This window comes from Brassica napus (assembly GCF_020379485.1).
Source record: "Brassica napus cultivar Da-Ae chromosome A3 unlocalized genomic scaffold, Da-Ae chrA03_Random_3, whole genome shotgun sequence".
Lineage (NCBI taxonomy): Eukaryota > Viridiplantae > Streptophyta > Magnoliopsida > Brassicales > Brassicaceae > Brassica > Brassica napus.
Genome location: NW_026013977.1, coordinates 1 through 15,069, shown reverse-complemented (window position 1 = coordinate 15,069; position 15,069 = coordinate 1). Strand labels below are relative to the sequence as shown.

At 33.8% G+C, this 15,069-nt stretch overlaps 2 non-coding genes and 3 pseudogenes across 2 annotated transcripts; 2 read left to right on the top strand and 3 right to left on the bottom strand.

The window, feature by feature from the left end:
* Nucleotides 1-546: 546 nt before the first annotated feature.
* On the top strand, nucleotides 547-1,845 carry LOC125594137 (annotated as a pseudogene).
* Nucleotides 1,846-4,539: 2,694 nt separating this feature from the next.
* LOC125594138 lies at nucleotides 4,540-7,568 on the top strand (annotated as a pseudogene).
* Nucleotides 7,569-8,283: 715 nt separating this feature from the next.
* On the bottom strand, nucleotides 8,284-9,533 carry LOC125594139 (annotated as a pseudogene).
* Nucleotides 9,534-14,305: 4,772 nt separating this feature from the next.
* LOC125594141 lies at nucleotides 14,306-14,470 on the bottom strand. The gene has a single exon (XR_007329747.1). It is a non-coding gene; the product is annotated as a small nucleolar RNA snoR138 (small nucleolar RNA).
* Nucleotides 14,471-14,694: 224 nt separating this feature from the next.
* On the bottom strand, nucleotides 14,695-14,853 carry LOC125594140. The gene has a single exon (XR_007329746.1). It is a non-coding gene; the product is annotated as a small nucleolar RNA snoR138 (small nucleolar RNA).
* Between the last annotated feature and the right edge of the window lie 216 nt (nucleotides 14,854-15,069).

Genomic DNA, 15,069 nt, shown 5'->3' with positions numbered 1-15,069 from the left:
ACGAAAACATAATATGCATCGTTAATATTTTTCAAACAAAATGACACATTAAAAAATTATAATGCAACAATGTTTAGAAAGAGTGACACTTTATTGAGTTTTTATACATCTTTGTATGTAATACAAGTAGAGTAAAATAGCTTCAATATACCCAAAGAAGTGAGATTACCATAGAAAGTTGAGGGGAAAAAGGTAATGCAAACAAAAAAGAGTGATGTTATTGATGGGTATGATGGGGGGAAAAAGAAAAAAAAAAAAAAAAAAAAAAATGGGGGTGGAGGGGGAAAAAATAGGGAAAATAGGGTATGGAGTGCAAATAGGGAATATGTTGTGTGTAGGGAGTACAAATTCTCTAATAAATTATCTATTCTTTTTACAAGGCTCCTTAAATCTGGGGCAATTTTGGAATTCAATAAATAGTGAAAGGATATATATAAGGTCTCCATGTCGTTATCTTTTGTAATCAAAACAAACATTTAACCAACCGAAGAAAATCAAATCCGAAGCTAAAAACAGATACACGATCAGATCATCAACAAAAAATAGAAGATATGAAAATGGCGTCTTTACTCAGACAAGAAGAAGAAGAAGAAACATCACTGTTCTTTGTCAAGACTCTCCGTCTGTTGTAACTACGACGGCGATGATGCCGACGGAGAACCGTCTGATTCCGACGTAAGCTTGTCGGCGGAGGAGAGAAGATGGAGCTGCTTGAGTTTTCAGATTCCGACAAAACGGATCAACGGGTTGTCTGTCGCTCCCGGCGACTCCTCCGAGACTGAGACGGCGGCAGGGAGGAACGGTGAGTTCGCCCGGTCTCCGGGATAAAGCATACGCGAGCGAGAACGAACGCGAAAGGAAAAACATGGGAGTAATAACAATCAGAGGAGGAGGAGGGGAGGAGACTGCGACCGGAGTATCCGCCGTGGGTGGACAGCATGCGGCGGAGCTACGTTGATGAACAGAGCGGTTACGGCGGAGGAGTGGTGGTGGTGACGAGGCCTATAGGAGGAGGGGAAGGCCACTGTGTATGGATTTTAGGGGAAGTCAAAGCTTGTCAGGATTTAGGATTTGAGATTGAACCGGGTCAGGTCTCGTATACCGGGTCAACGATGGATACTAGTAGTGGCGGCAAACTCTCCTAACCACCGTATCTCCAGTCCGGTTAGTCCAAAAAAAATCCAAACTTCGTCTTCTGTACATTTATATTTAAAAATTGAAAAGTTTCACATTTTAACGAGATTTTAGGTAAAATGATCTATAAAAACATATGAAAATTAAGAAGCTAACCAAACAATATTGATCATGATATTCCAAATATTTTCTACTATATTTTTCATTAATTTTATGTGTATATATCAATGAAATAAATAGAAATTTTATTTCAGAATGTATAAAAAATCTTTTATTTGTAGTTTTAAGACATGTAATATCATTTTACAGTACAAATTACCTAATGATTTTTTTTCAATAAAAAAAACAGTTTTAGACGATACAACTAAATTTCGCAATTAGATTCTTATATGCATATGTAGTAATTCTAATTCAAAAAAAAAAATAATAATGTAGTAATTCTTTTATATCTCGCGTTTAAATGAAGACAAATTTATGTGCAAAATATAATTAGGTAGTTACTCTAGTTAGTATTTTTTTATGTATATATTATTAGTTTTAAATTATCAATTGATGAATATTAGATTATTAGCCTTTTAAAATAGTAATACTGATTAATTTGAGTTTATTCAGGGGATGATCCAAAGAAGTGAAAGCGAGGCTCAAGGCGTGGCTCACGCTGTGGCTTTTGTGTCTACTACCCATCATCATCAACCTCCTAATTCTCTATGATCTTCATACAATTTTCTCTTTTTCATCACATTATTCACACTTGCATGCAATAAACTTTGTGTGTTTACAGCTCTGTTTTCTGTCTTTGTGTGTGTGTGACGAGAGTTTTGGCAATGATATGGTCTCATACGACCAAAAAAAAATAGAGTATACAAGTATAACTACTAAAGTTTGTGGATTGATTTCTACATAATTATTGTAATATCTGAACAATGTAAATTAATAGGAAATATTATTTTTTTTGAGAAAAAATTAATAGGAAATATTGGATTTCTAAAATTAAACTCAATTGTATAATGTTTCAAGAATCCAGTTTTACTGCCAAAGCAGAAAATATAAATAACCTAACATACTCTGTGCGTATATGAGAGGACTCAGAGGAGCTACGAAGAACGGATACTGGTTCTTGACTTCTTGTGAACTTGAAGCAATAGATCACGGCAATGAAAGGTAGCTCCAAGCTTGATACAATACAAGCCAAGAAAGCGCTGAACAGTTTAGGTGAAGGCATCCGCTTCATCGGGAGGTAATGTGAGTCAATGTTTCAACATGGTTGCTCCTAACCACGGAAATCATTTCTGGTAACTGCGAATTCCGCTTACACTGTTTTATAAATTATACACTAAATTTGACGGCGCATGCAAAGTTGTCTGATACGTGGGGGATGCGACACCCATAAACTCATCCGCCAAGACATGTATCTTCGGCTCAGTTAGCAATTTATTCATAGTATTGGGCCACAAAAAGACATATACCGCAGCCTCCTTAACCATATACTCAATTATAAAAAAAAAATAAGGATTTTAATTCTTTGCGGTCAACGAGTAGTGAAAGAACAACAATCAAACACTCTTTGTGGATCTGAGAGTAGTATTACTCGATTTTTGAAGTTCTGAAGGGTTGCGACAGCCGTAAATTGAAACTATTGTTTTTTTTTTGTCTTGGATTGTTAGAGTCGGTAGAGAAACTAGAAAAGGTCGCTGAAAGTGAACACTTAACGATTTGCCTAAATATACTTCTTCACGGAAAACGTTTATAGGGTACTTTTTTAAACGCTGGATATATTACGCATTTTCACAAATACTATAAACGATTATACTGTCGATACTTTACCTGTCTTATGAAGATTTATGTCTGATTGCATCATCTGAACCATCATATCGGATTTATGCTTGATGATACTTTTTGCTTCTTGTTACAGATCTCTTGTAAAAACAATTTTTAGAAATTTGCATAATTTCACATTTTATGAAATTTAAAACTCAGATTTTTGGTGTAGAAACATTAGTTGAACTTTTGGTAAAACCACTCGACCATGGAGTATTTATTTATATATATATATATATATATAATTAATTATGAAATACAATGTAATATTTTTGTAAATATTATTTTTCTGTGTTTCAAGATGAAGTAGTTTTAGCTAAAACATTAGTACTTTGAAAAGTATCATTTAATATATGAGTTTAATCAATTATATATATATATATATATATATATAATTGGTTAAATCTGGGAATTTATTAAATAGTATTAAAAAATCAACACAAAAAGTGGTCATAAATTTATCAGAAATTGCTATTTATTTTTAACCAGTGATCCAACTTGGCCCGAAGGAAGAGGCACTGTAATGTATAATTTGGGAAAGCATAAGGTCACCCAACTTAAACGCATATCGACACTAAAATTACTAAAAAACAGGACATATGTGAAAAATCGGTTTGTTGTATACTCGAAGACATGGCAAACAAACTTCAGTTCTAGACAGTGACACCAGTGTGTATTGGTAGGAAACACAGGAAGATTCTTTATGTGCAATCGATGTGAAACGTTATAAATGGCATTTCCTCAAATAGTCGTAACTTGACTAACCTTATAAGTATCGTATTCTAGAACTTTTTAAAAATGTGATTAACCCAATGTATATATTTAGTGATTTGTATTAGTATAGTTGTTACATTATCATCTACATTTTAATTCACATGATTTACATTGTTGTAAAATAATAAATTAGTTACTTTCCAAATTCAGATTCAATATTGTTGCATATTGATTTAATTTTCTGTTTCATAAAGCAAAACACTGTAGAATTAACGGCTTTACATTAACAGTAGAACCAACAATAATTGAATATATGCTAGCTAAGTTGTAATATGTAAGATTGATTATTTAAGCTTATATTCCCAAGTTCAATGCATCTTCCACTCATAAAGTAACATTAAAAAATATAAAGAATTTAATAAGAAAACAAATAAGGCTCAAAAACTAGATATTATAATCATTGTTATAGTAGATAAAAATGTATAGCCGGTGTTTTGTTTGTAGTGGCATTCTTGTATAATTTTGAGTTCAAATCCACATAGTCATATTGCTGGCAATAGAAAAGGTCAAATTGAAAAAAAACGGTAAAAAACATAATATGTTTGGTTAGGCAATGTATTTTCCGGATTAAAATTAGAAGTATATGCTACTATAGTTTTTTTTTGATCAAATGCTACTATTTTGTTTTGTTTGTTTTTTTTTTGTTAAACGTTAATCCCATAGTTAATAGTTGGCATCTACCTACAGGCCGTCATCATTTGTCTTATATATACCTATATATTATATGTAAACCAACTTCCTTTCAATTAAGAAATATTTAGTCTTGAGATCTTCAAAAGCATCTGAGAGCTTTGACAACTAGACGAAGAGAAAATGTCCATTAGAGCTCAAGATCAACCCTTGAAGGTATACTTACTCAAATCTATTTCTCTTATGTTTAAAGTACTTTGTTTATTTCCTTTAAATCTGATTCCATCGTGTGTTAGCCTTTTGCTCATCTTTTAAGATCCTGAGATCCAAAATCACGACTAAACTTTTAGCTCTCCTGCTTTATGCTCTATTTCTCGAAAGCTTTGCTTCAGATGAGATCGGGTTTGTTTTTATAGACCATATAATATACATCTCTATATGCTTATGTTTAGGTAAAACTCATTCGTTGTTCTTTTATCAGAAATCATCCAATGATATTAATAAAGATTTCCTTCTTGAAGATCATTAGCACAAGTTAAATAAACTTTGTTTGAGGATCATCAATCTAAAACCATCCAATATGTTTTCCCAACATTACTTGGATCTAGAAATATTATTTTGTTTGATGATGGCAATATATCCAATGAAAGTTTAGTGAAGTATAATAATTTGTAGTGGGTAAAGAATATTGGCATTGTTGACAAAAATTAAGAGAATTTTGGATTTTTAATTATAATGTTATATTAGGAGATTAATGTATCACTTCAAAAATGTTAAACAGATACAGCATAAATGTATCACTTCAAAAATGTTCAAAAACACAACAGATAAATCATGATCCATGTATAATGAAATTATTAATACTCATACAAACTTTTAAAGTAACAAAATACAACTTCGATTTTACAAGATTGCCAGAATAAACTTCTATCTACTTAAAATTTAAAAATCATCATTTTAACTTCTGAGTATAAAAAAGTTAACAAAAATTTATATTGCATCAGTTTGACATAAAATAAATTATGTTTTTGTCAAAAGAATAAAATAATTGTGGCCTTACTTTTCTGCTGGTTTTAAAGTTCGTGAAACATTTGGGAATGCATTCAAGAATTATTTAGGTTTTCTTGTACTTTCATGGTGAAGAAAACTATACTTTACGTATCATTAATTATGGTATATAATTATGTCCTATTAATTAATGATTTAATCTTAAATTTTGGGTTTTTTCGTGTACCTTATCTTAATTTTCTACAATATATACTTTTAAAAACAACATAATATTGCTGTCCATTAAAATGGCACTGTCTTAATATAGAGAGTAAAATTGATGATTCCAAATTTAAAAATATTAATTTTGTCACTTTTGATGGAAGTTGATTTCGAAAACACACTTGTTTGTAATCTCTGGAAGTTTTCTTTTTACATTTTCACACCGGTTTTGTGAGAAACAAATGATATATTTGAAATTTTGTTACATGGGCCTACTATGATAAAAGAAATAAGCCCAAAATAAAAGCCTATAGTTCAATAGCAAAGCCTGCATTTAGACTCTTCCAGATCTCCAAACAATGCAATTATTAGACTTCTCCTCCGCCTTTCTCCACCCACGCGCCGCCGCGTTAGCCACCACCTCCGGCGTAACAATTTCCACAAAATTCCACTCTACAAACGTATTGTCACCCTACTTTCCACCTTCCTCGACACTACATCTACCTTCCCCTCCCTCACGTAGATGTTCACATGCCGAATCGGCGACGATGATTATTGTAACGAGGATGAAAGTGAAACCGATGAAGATGATTATTTGGTTGATTGCTTGACAGATGAGAAGAGTGAGGAATTGGTGGTGGTAGGCGACGATGGGGTTCTCATAGAGGTGAAGAAGCTCGAGAAGAGCTCGCGGCGTATCCGTTCGAAGATTGGTATGGAAGCGAGCCTTGACGCCGTGTGGAGCGTATTGACTGATTACGAGAAGCTGTCGGATTTCATACCGGGCCTTGTCGTTAGCGAGTTGGTCGAGAAGAAGGCAACCGTGTTCGTCTTTTCCAGGTTCTTGATCTCAATCCATGATTCTTGCTTTGTCAAAAGATTCTAACTTTTAATTGTTTGTTATTTACTATGGTTAAGACAACAAGGTAATGGAGACAACTCCATTTGCTCTTTTGTCGGAATCTAATTTAGACATTTGGTACTAAGTTAGAACCTTAGTTAATTCTAGAAGTGCATACCATTGTGAGTAGTAAAAAAATTCTGACTTTGCATCAATAATAGCTTAGATAATATTCTCTCACATGCTCTTTGTTAATTCTAGAAGTGTTTTTTAAATCTATGTGGCCGTAATCAAAAATGACATTTGGGAGGGTGTGGGGGCCGAAGATCCCGTGGTACGGTATGTCTTTAAAGATTAGGTAGAATTAGGGTAAAGTACCTTTATAGGGATAAGTATGTTTTCTTAAAAAAAGAAAATTAAATCAGGTTGGAGTTTAGTAATGAATTGTAAAATTATTCATTCACATAATCAAAATATATAAAGATCATTTGAATATCTTGTAGTTTTGTTGTGCATATGATTATTGGTAGTCTGTTCGAGTTTTGTTTCACGTTTCTTGTCCGAGCATCAAGTAGTTTTGTTGTGTTTATGATGGCAAAAACGAGTCTTATTTTCAGGTTTTTGTTTCTTTCAACAGATGGGCCAGCAGAAACTTAGCATTGGGTCTTAAGTTCAATGCCAAAGCTGTTCTTGATTGTTTCGAAGGAAGGAGCTTCAGATTATTCTACCCAATGGAGGAGACGTGAAATCGATTTTAAGAGTCGAAGATGGTCGAAGGGAGATTTCCAATTGTTTGAAGGCAAATGGTCCATTGAACAAGTAAATATTATATCATATGATATCACCTGATGCTTGAGGTTCTGTTTTTGACTCCTGTGTTTTAACCGTTACACAGTTAGACAAAGGGATTCAAGGGGAGGCTTTGGATCTACAGTTTAAAGATTTTCCGACGACGCTTGCATACACTGTAGATGTAAAACCGAAGATGTGGTTACCAGTGCGGCTTGTGGAAGGAAGATTGTGCAAAGAGATTAAAACAAACCTTTTGAGTATTCGAGATACAGCTCAGAAAGTCATTGAAGGTGTTATCCATGATCTTTGAGTTTTCTTTCTCAAGTTGAAGTAATGTTCTACTTCTCTGCAGCTTATAGATAAGATACAATAAGCCTTTATAGGTTTGTTTTGGATTATTTATAAAAGCTTATGTAATTGGCTTTACATACACACGGTATTCTCACTTGTATACTCTGATCTATATAGTCTTTGAATATACCAAAATTTTCCGACATATGATTGTTCCGACCAGAGCTGATAACTAGAAGTTTGTAGTGAACACGGTTTTCTTACTTGAAGTGAAGTGAAGGTAAATACGTATATAATAGTTGATTTGAAATTAAGCTAAAATGTCTCAGAAGGAATCTGTTTTCTGTTGCTTAAATAAATTAGTTAGTTGTTACAGAAAAAAAAAAACCAGATACTCTGTTTCCGAAACAGAGTGCTCTGTTTTTATGGTGGAGACCATAGAGCTATGTTTAAACCACATTTTGAATCAAATTTAATTTATATTCTCAAGGAGGTAATGTGGGGCGGGGACATAGAGATATCAGAGGACCTTTAAAGTAGTAAATTGCTTGATATATTCTTCATTAATATAAATTATATAGTATTACATATTGTGTTCCCAAAATGTACAAATACAAATCATCACTGCTTGAGTCTTCCCCAGATATAAAACTCTCTGGAAGCACGACTATGATAAAGCTAAGAAAACAAGAAGCTTATCGCAGACGATGATGATGCAATAGAGAAAACCAAAGAAAGAAAGTAAATACAAACGATAACCAAAGTAAAAATGGAGAGAAAACCATAAACCGGTTATGCGATTGTTATAGCTGATATGATCAGAATTGGATGTTGCTCTTGAAGCTCTGACCAAACCGCCAATTGGAAGGAACGACGTTGAGAGCTGCTTTGATTCTTCCATTGCTGAGTTGAACTTTGAAAGAGAGAGATTGGCCATTAAGGTAGGTGTTGCTTTGCCAGTTAGCTCCCCAGTTTCTTGACATAGTCTCCCATTCTTACTTCTAGAGCCTTTATTAATCCAAACTTTAGAGATCTCACCAGCTCCTCCTACGTTTGAGATGAGAACCAGCTCGAAATAGTTCCTGCCATTCATCGTGAATCTCATCCCTCCACTTCTTCTGCATCCAACCCTATGACAATAAGAAGAACCCTTTAAGCACACTATTTTATGACATTCTTGATCTACAAGAAAACAGAAATAGTAACATTGACTAACATTACTGTACAATTAACGTGAATTTATAAAGTTTTAATGCAGGTTTTATATATTTAAATATATAGGATATTAGATAAAAATATAAAATACATGTTAAAAATTGTTTAGAGCACTAAGTAGAAGTTGTAATGTAATTACCTTTTGTAGAGGATGGGGACGATTCCAGCTTTGTACTTAGCGATGGTGAGAAAGGCAGGCTGAGCCATGTCGAAATGAGGTCTTGGTGGGTTGCACCATCCTCCATTGTCACTAGCCTGAGCAAAGTTTGGTGGACAAAAGTTTGTGGCAGTAATTGTGATTGATCTGCCTCTAAGACAACCATTGTGGCACTTGGATGCGTCGCAGACAATCTGGTAACATCCACCACATGACTTGCCGTCATTGAAGAGTGCTGTGCTCAATGCCGCAGTGTTTGTCTTGTAACCATCCGTGTATAGGTTTCCATAACCACAAGCTCCACCTGAAGGTAAGATATATAGATTCATTTCTTGAGTACGAAGATAGCTCATAAAAAGTTCATATCATAAAGATTACATATTAAAAATATATTTATCTGTAGATATAGAATTAAACTGAATCAAACCGAAATTATTTGAAAATATAAGTTCTCCAAATCGAAAAACAATACAATTTGAAGTGTTAAATTAAACCAAACCGAGCAAAAAATGTCAAGCCGTAGTTGGGAACTTACCCATTGTACCAGAAGCATCACTTCCACCATAGAAGGTCGCATGAGCTCGCAACCACCCTGCAGAAACTGAACTGATCTTCATGAAAAACATTGTGTAGAAGATTAACTGCGACCAAAAGAGAGGCGATCTTCGCCATTTTCTTAGAAAATTCTTAGGTTTTTATGAAGTCGTTGATGATTGTAGAGTTGGATGCATAAGACTTAGGCGGCTTCATCACCTATTTATAGTAAAATCACACAGTTAGTTTCAATTAAAATAAATGTATAAATAATATATATGACTTGGAATTAGCGAAAAAACGCTGAAAATAATATGATATGATTTGCTGATGATTGAACCCAATGATTAAAAGAGTGCGTATAATACGGAGTTTTCATGCATACGATAATTATAGTTAATCCAATAAGGCATGTGACTTAGTAGGCGCTGCTTTTTGTTCCATTCATTTAGTTATAGACTTGCTCTTTTTTCTTAGTTTTTAAATTGAGTTAACTTGTATTTGACCAAAAAAAAAAAAAAAAAAAAAAAAATTGAGTTAACTTGTCAACCAAGTTCTTACTAAAATTTTAAGTAGGATGGTAAACCGGTGGTTAGTACGAAACAAATATAATAGGACTAATGCAGCAATCTATAGAATAGCTATCAAATTTTAAAACTATACATTAAAAGAAAAAACTTGATAAATCTTATTGTGTTATTCTTTCAGTAATCCGTCCCTCAAAATAAAGATAGATCGATGTGGAAAGTGAAGTTCTGTAATACTATGTGGGCCGGCGATGGCCGATGGGTAATCCAAATGCATATGATGCATAATACATTTACACATTCAACACGTATGTGTCATGTGTGTGTGATATAATTATGTAAACATGATGTAACTCAATCATCTTTTATTTCCTTTTGATATTTGCTTAAACTTGTAGTACAACGTAAAGCTATAGCGCGTCTCGTGAATGATTAGAATTCTTGCAATAACCATAAATAGTTATATAGTATTACAAGCAAGTACATATTTATAAACAAGGTTGTCTCTTGACGATCGGCGCAACGAAGTCGAATTCGAAAAATCAATGAGGTTTTGTTGAAACTTCAACGTACGACATTTAACTGATAAGTGCTCCTTCCATTATACGCAAATTACGTGGTACGTTGTGCAAGTTGCCAACTTACGCTGATAAATATAATAGTATTTATCAAAGGTTTCGGTACTTTGACGCAAATTGCTATACAGTTTATAAATATAAAGTATGAGACTGTCTTTTCAAGTATATGTAAACCGAACAAAAACAACAAAGGGATTACTTTTCTTGTAATTCAAGATGTAAAACCGATCCGAAGATAAACAAAACTATATATAACATGTTATGGTCATCTAGAGAGATGTAAACGATTTATATATATATATATATATATATAATGAATACGTACGTATATAGTACATTGCTAAATACAGTTTTAATTTCTTCATCACACATTCCACCCACAGATTGTTACTCAATATTATAAAACACATTTAATGTGGATCTTCAACCTAATCTTGAAATGTCTAAGGTGGTCGAAGTCACTAGACTTTAAATATATAAGTACGTAATATATATTTTATACCCTAATATTATGGCATATATAATGGTAAGTCCACGTACTTATAACATGGGTGATGCGCTGATTCCATTGATAACTCACACATGGACCCACCGCCACCACCCTCTATTTTAATTACAGTTTTCATATTATTATATAGCTAAGAATTATTGACAATCAAGATAACGCGAAATAATTATATGGAGAAGGAAAAAAAAAGTACCCATAGTACGTACAGTACGTACGTAGCTTATGGATAATCTATATAACCAAGCAATGGTTAATATTCCTTCTTTATGTTTATATATTATAAAGATTAGATTGTGATATGTACAATACAAGCATTATAGTGGTGTGTCTTGTGTGGGATTCATGTCCTTTCGAGGCCCTTTAAAAAAACTTTACCGCAGGAACTATTGGCACATAGATTATCAATATCACCCTTAAACTGTAAGCAGAGTCATATGCTCTTTTTTTCATCATTCACATTATAGACCCAACAAACACAAACTTATCGCTTGCTTAAATGATCAAGCCTATCATTTGATCAATATCTTCAACCTAACTATTTAACGACAAGGAAAACCCAAATTTGCAGATGAAACAAAAGGTAAATGAAAACTGAGTGAAGAAGAAAGCGCACACATAATTGAAAGTAACAGGACTATGGAAACCTGGAAAACAAGGATGTAACTCCCGTTTTTGGTATACGAAGAAGGTTTAACATGATTGATTTGGATATCTATGTCACTAAAATGCATTTACTTTTTTGTTTATACAGCTGTTTAGAATTCTAGGGTTAACCGTGTTTGAGCTGGAGAGCTGGAATAGTAGAAGGATGGATGACTTACCGAAAAGTCATTTGCAGTATTGTGTGAGTGTTGTTAAAAAATGTGGAAAGGTCATGTGGTGATTGCGGGAATCGTAAACAAGACTTTCGAGCTTTGGAAAAAAAAAATTAATGCACCACCCGTTGTACGGAATGGCCCACATGCCGAGTGAGCAGACGGGGAGACATATATATTAGCCGTAGAAGGTCGTATCAGAGGGCTGGTAGCTGTCTCTGGTCATGACATGAGAGGCGTTTTTTGAGACCTTTCATGGTGTGTGACGTTGTGTGTGTTGCACTCTGTGGTGGTGGTGGTGAATTATAACATCACCAAAATGCACTTACCTTTCTGTCACACATTCATTTAAAACTCCAGAGTTAATCGTGTTGTTTGAGGGGAATAGTAGAAGGATGAATAATTATCGGGAAGTCATTCGCGGTATCGTGTGAGTGATGCCAAAACATGTGGAAAATGTCATGTGGTGGGCAAGTTAGTAAACAAAACTTTTGAGTCTTGAAAAAAAAAATTTACTGAATAGAACCAAGGGCCTAGTGGACGTAGGAAGTCCATTAGCCGTGGAGAGTCAGAGCCTTACAAAGGAGATTCGATCAAATCCGGGTAAATATGTAGATAAGTGTCTAGGGTGGGCAAGTGAAACATTGGCATATAGACTCTCTAAAATTTTAAAAATAATTTACATAAACAAATATTCCTAAATTGGTAAAAGAAAAAAAATTAATAATAATTAAAATTTACTAACTATTTATAGCCTACAAATTTTAGGGTCGACCATTAAAACTGACTAATGGAAGAAGGGGTCCTAGATTTGAATAAATAATCAATTAAACTTTTATACTGTCGATCATCCATTGCTTATGGATTTCATGCCTGCTCACTCAACCTGTGGGCATTCAGTAGTCTTGGCTTTCATCAGTAGTTCCCCAACCAATAAGTTTAACAGCATGACCTCCAACGTTAGAACTTAGAACCGTTGATATGGTTGTACACTCTAGATTTGTGATAAAAGGTTACACGTTATTATAAATTTGATAATAGAGTTGTTAGTTTACTAAAATAGAAAGTTCAAAAAACAATAAAGAACTGAGATAGATACAAAAACTCATTCTTAGGTGATGGTGTTTAAAAGAAAGGTACAAACAAAACTGTTTTGGGCAATTTGTTAATTTTGTAATGTAAAAGCATTGTTATTCTCATGTCTTTTTTTTATTGTTTACAATCATTAGAGAATGTGAGTTTAGACATTGAGAGGTTTCAAAATTGTGAAATCGAAGAAGAGGAAGTTTAATAAGAGAGAATCAATCAACTTTCACAGCATTTGTTTTCATATCTGTTTCTCCAGCTTAGATTCATATCTTGTAAGTACTTTGATTGTTTGATCATATGCAATCTCTCAGATACTCTAGAGAACGGCCTTGAAGAGAGCAAGATGGACTCAAGACGCAGGTACGTTTTGTCTCTTATTTGCTCCTCTTTTTATCAACATTGTTACACAAGAAACTGTTCACTGTTTGCAGATCTGCAGAAATTGGACGACTTTGAGAAGCTTGAAGCAAAGTCTTAAGGTATAACATAAACAGTTTACAGTTCAATGGAGCCACACAAGTAATCACATTTTGTTTGCAAGGAAGAGAATGAACAAGAGAGAGATATGGTGATGAAGTTGAGGAATCTGAGGGAGAAGATTCTGGTAACGGAGATTATGATCAGGTTCTACTGCTTATTTTTCCTATCATGGTGAAATGAAACCTTGTGATTCAGTTACCAACATTGTCTTCTTTTATGTTTTGTACATTGGGCTGATGCTCGTGTTTGTAAGCATATCTCATCTCTTTGTTTGATGGATGCTAATAAATTTGGGATTCTCTTCCTAATGGTTGGAGTATGTTGAGTTCTACTACAAAGGGTGTGTGGTAAGACAATAAACGAGTTGAGTTCTTGGAATAGAAGGATGTACAAAAATCTGCAGGAATGTAGCTTGTGACATAAAAAATAAAAGCATATCAAAACATCGGCAGCAGCCAATGGCCTGAACTAAGATCTAACTCAATCTCCTGCGCGGCTTTCTCAAACGTAATTAGAATCATCAGTCCATTTTCCAACAAGAGAATCATCATTAGCAAAAGAATAACAGAGCTTTATCATGTTGCTGATTTGGAAGAAGAGCTCCTAACCAGAAATGATCGCCATAACTGGTGGTATGCTGATGGTTACTGTCTATAACTTTATTTGAACTTCAACACTTACAAATGATTATTTCTAACTACTTAATTTTCCCAAAAAATTCCAAGTTTTGCGAACAAGAGAAGCTAGGCTTAAGCATGCCCCCAAGCTGCAATCAATATACATTAGGCAGAGTTGAACTACTCTAAAACGATGTTTCATTACTAGTGTCTAAAGTTTCAGTGGCCTGTCATACTCTCTTCTTTTCATTCTGAAAGTGATCCACAAACCCAAAACTCTTTCACATAAGTCAATCAGATATTCGAATCTATCCAATAAAGGAATGAAAGATTTGATGGGTAAAAAAAAAAGAGTGAAGCTTTTTTCCACCCCTCAAAACTGATTCGAGGAGTTTTAATATAAGCCTCTGTCTGAACCAGAAAGTATTCAGAATTGCACCGTCTCGCTATTCGGAGGCTAATATACACATTCATACAGAACCGATTCTTTGGCAGCTGTCTTTTTGGATTATGTCCGATAGTAATATAAGATTTATGTTTGATAGCTAGTTACCATCATGAATTTATACATTAGGGTCATTTTCCCAATTTTTATTTACTAGTTCCTTTGGGTCGAGGGTGGTCTCAAGTGATCTTAACAGTGTAACCAAACGCTACAAAAAATAACAGATATAATAAGTCAATTAGATATTCGAATCTATCCAAGAAACGGATGATGGATTTGATGAGCAAAAAAAGAGTAAAGCTCTTTCACCCTCAAAACTTGATTCGAGTTTTGATATAAGCCTCTGTCTGAACCAGAAAAGTGTTCCTATATTTCACTTTCTCGTTATTCGGAGGCTATAATACATATTCATCATGTCATAAAAACACAAAACAGTGAGAATTAATGTCAGAAGCTTTTGGTAAGAAGAAGCTTGAAATTGAAGATAATTCAATTGCTCCTCCTCAAAGAAACAAAAAAAAATGCCTCAAACGACCAAAAACAATACAGAAAGTATTGAATGATATAATTTATGTTTGCCTCCTAACTAAGCCAGATATGAAATTTGCCTAAAGA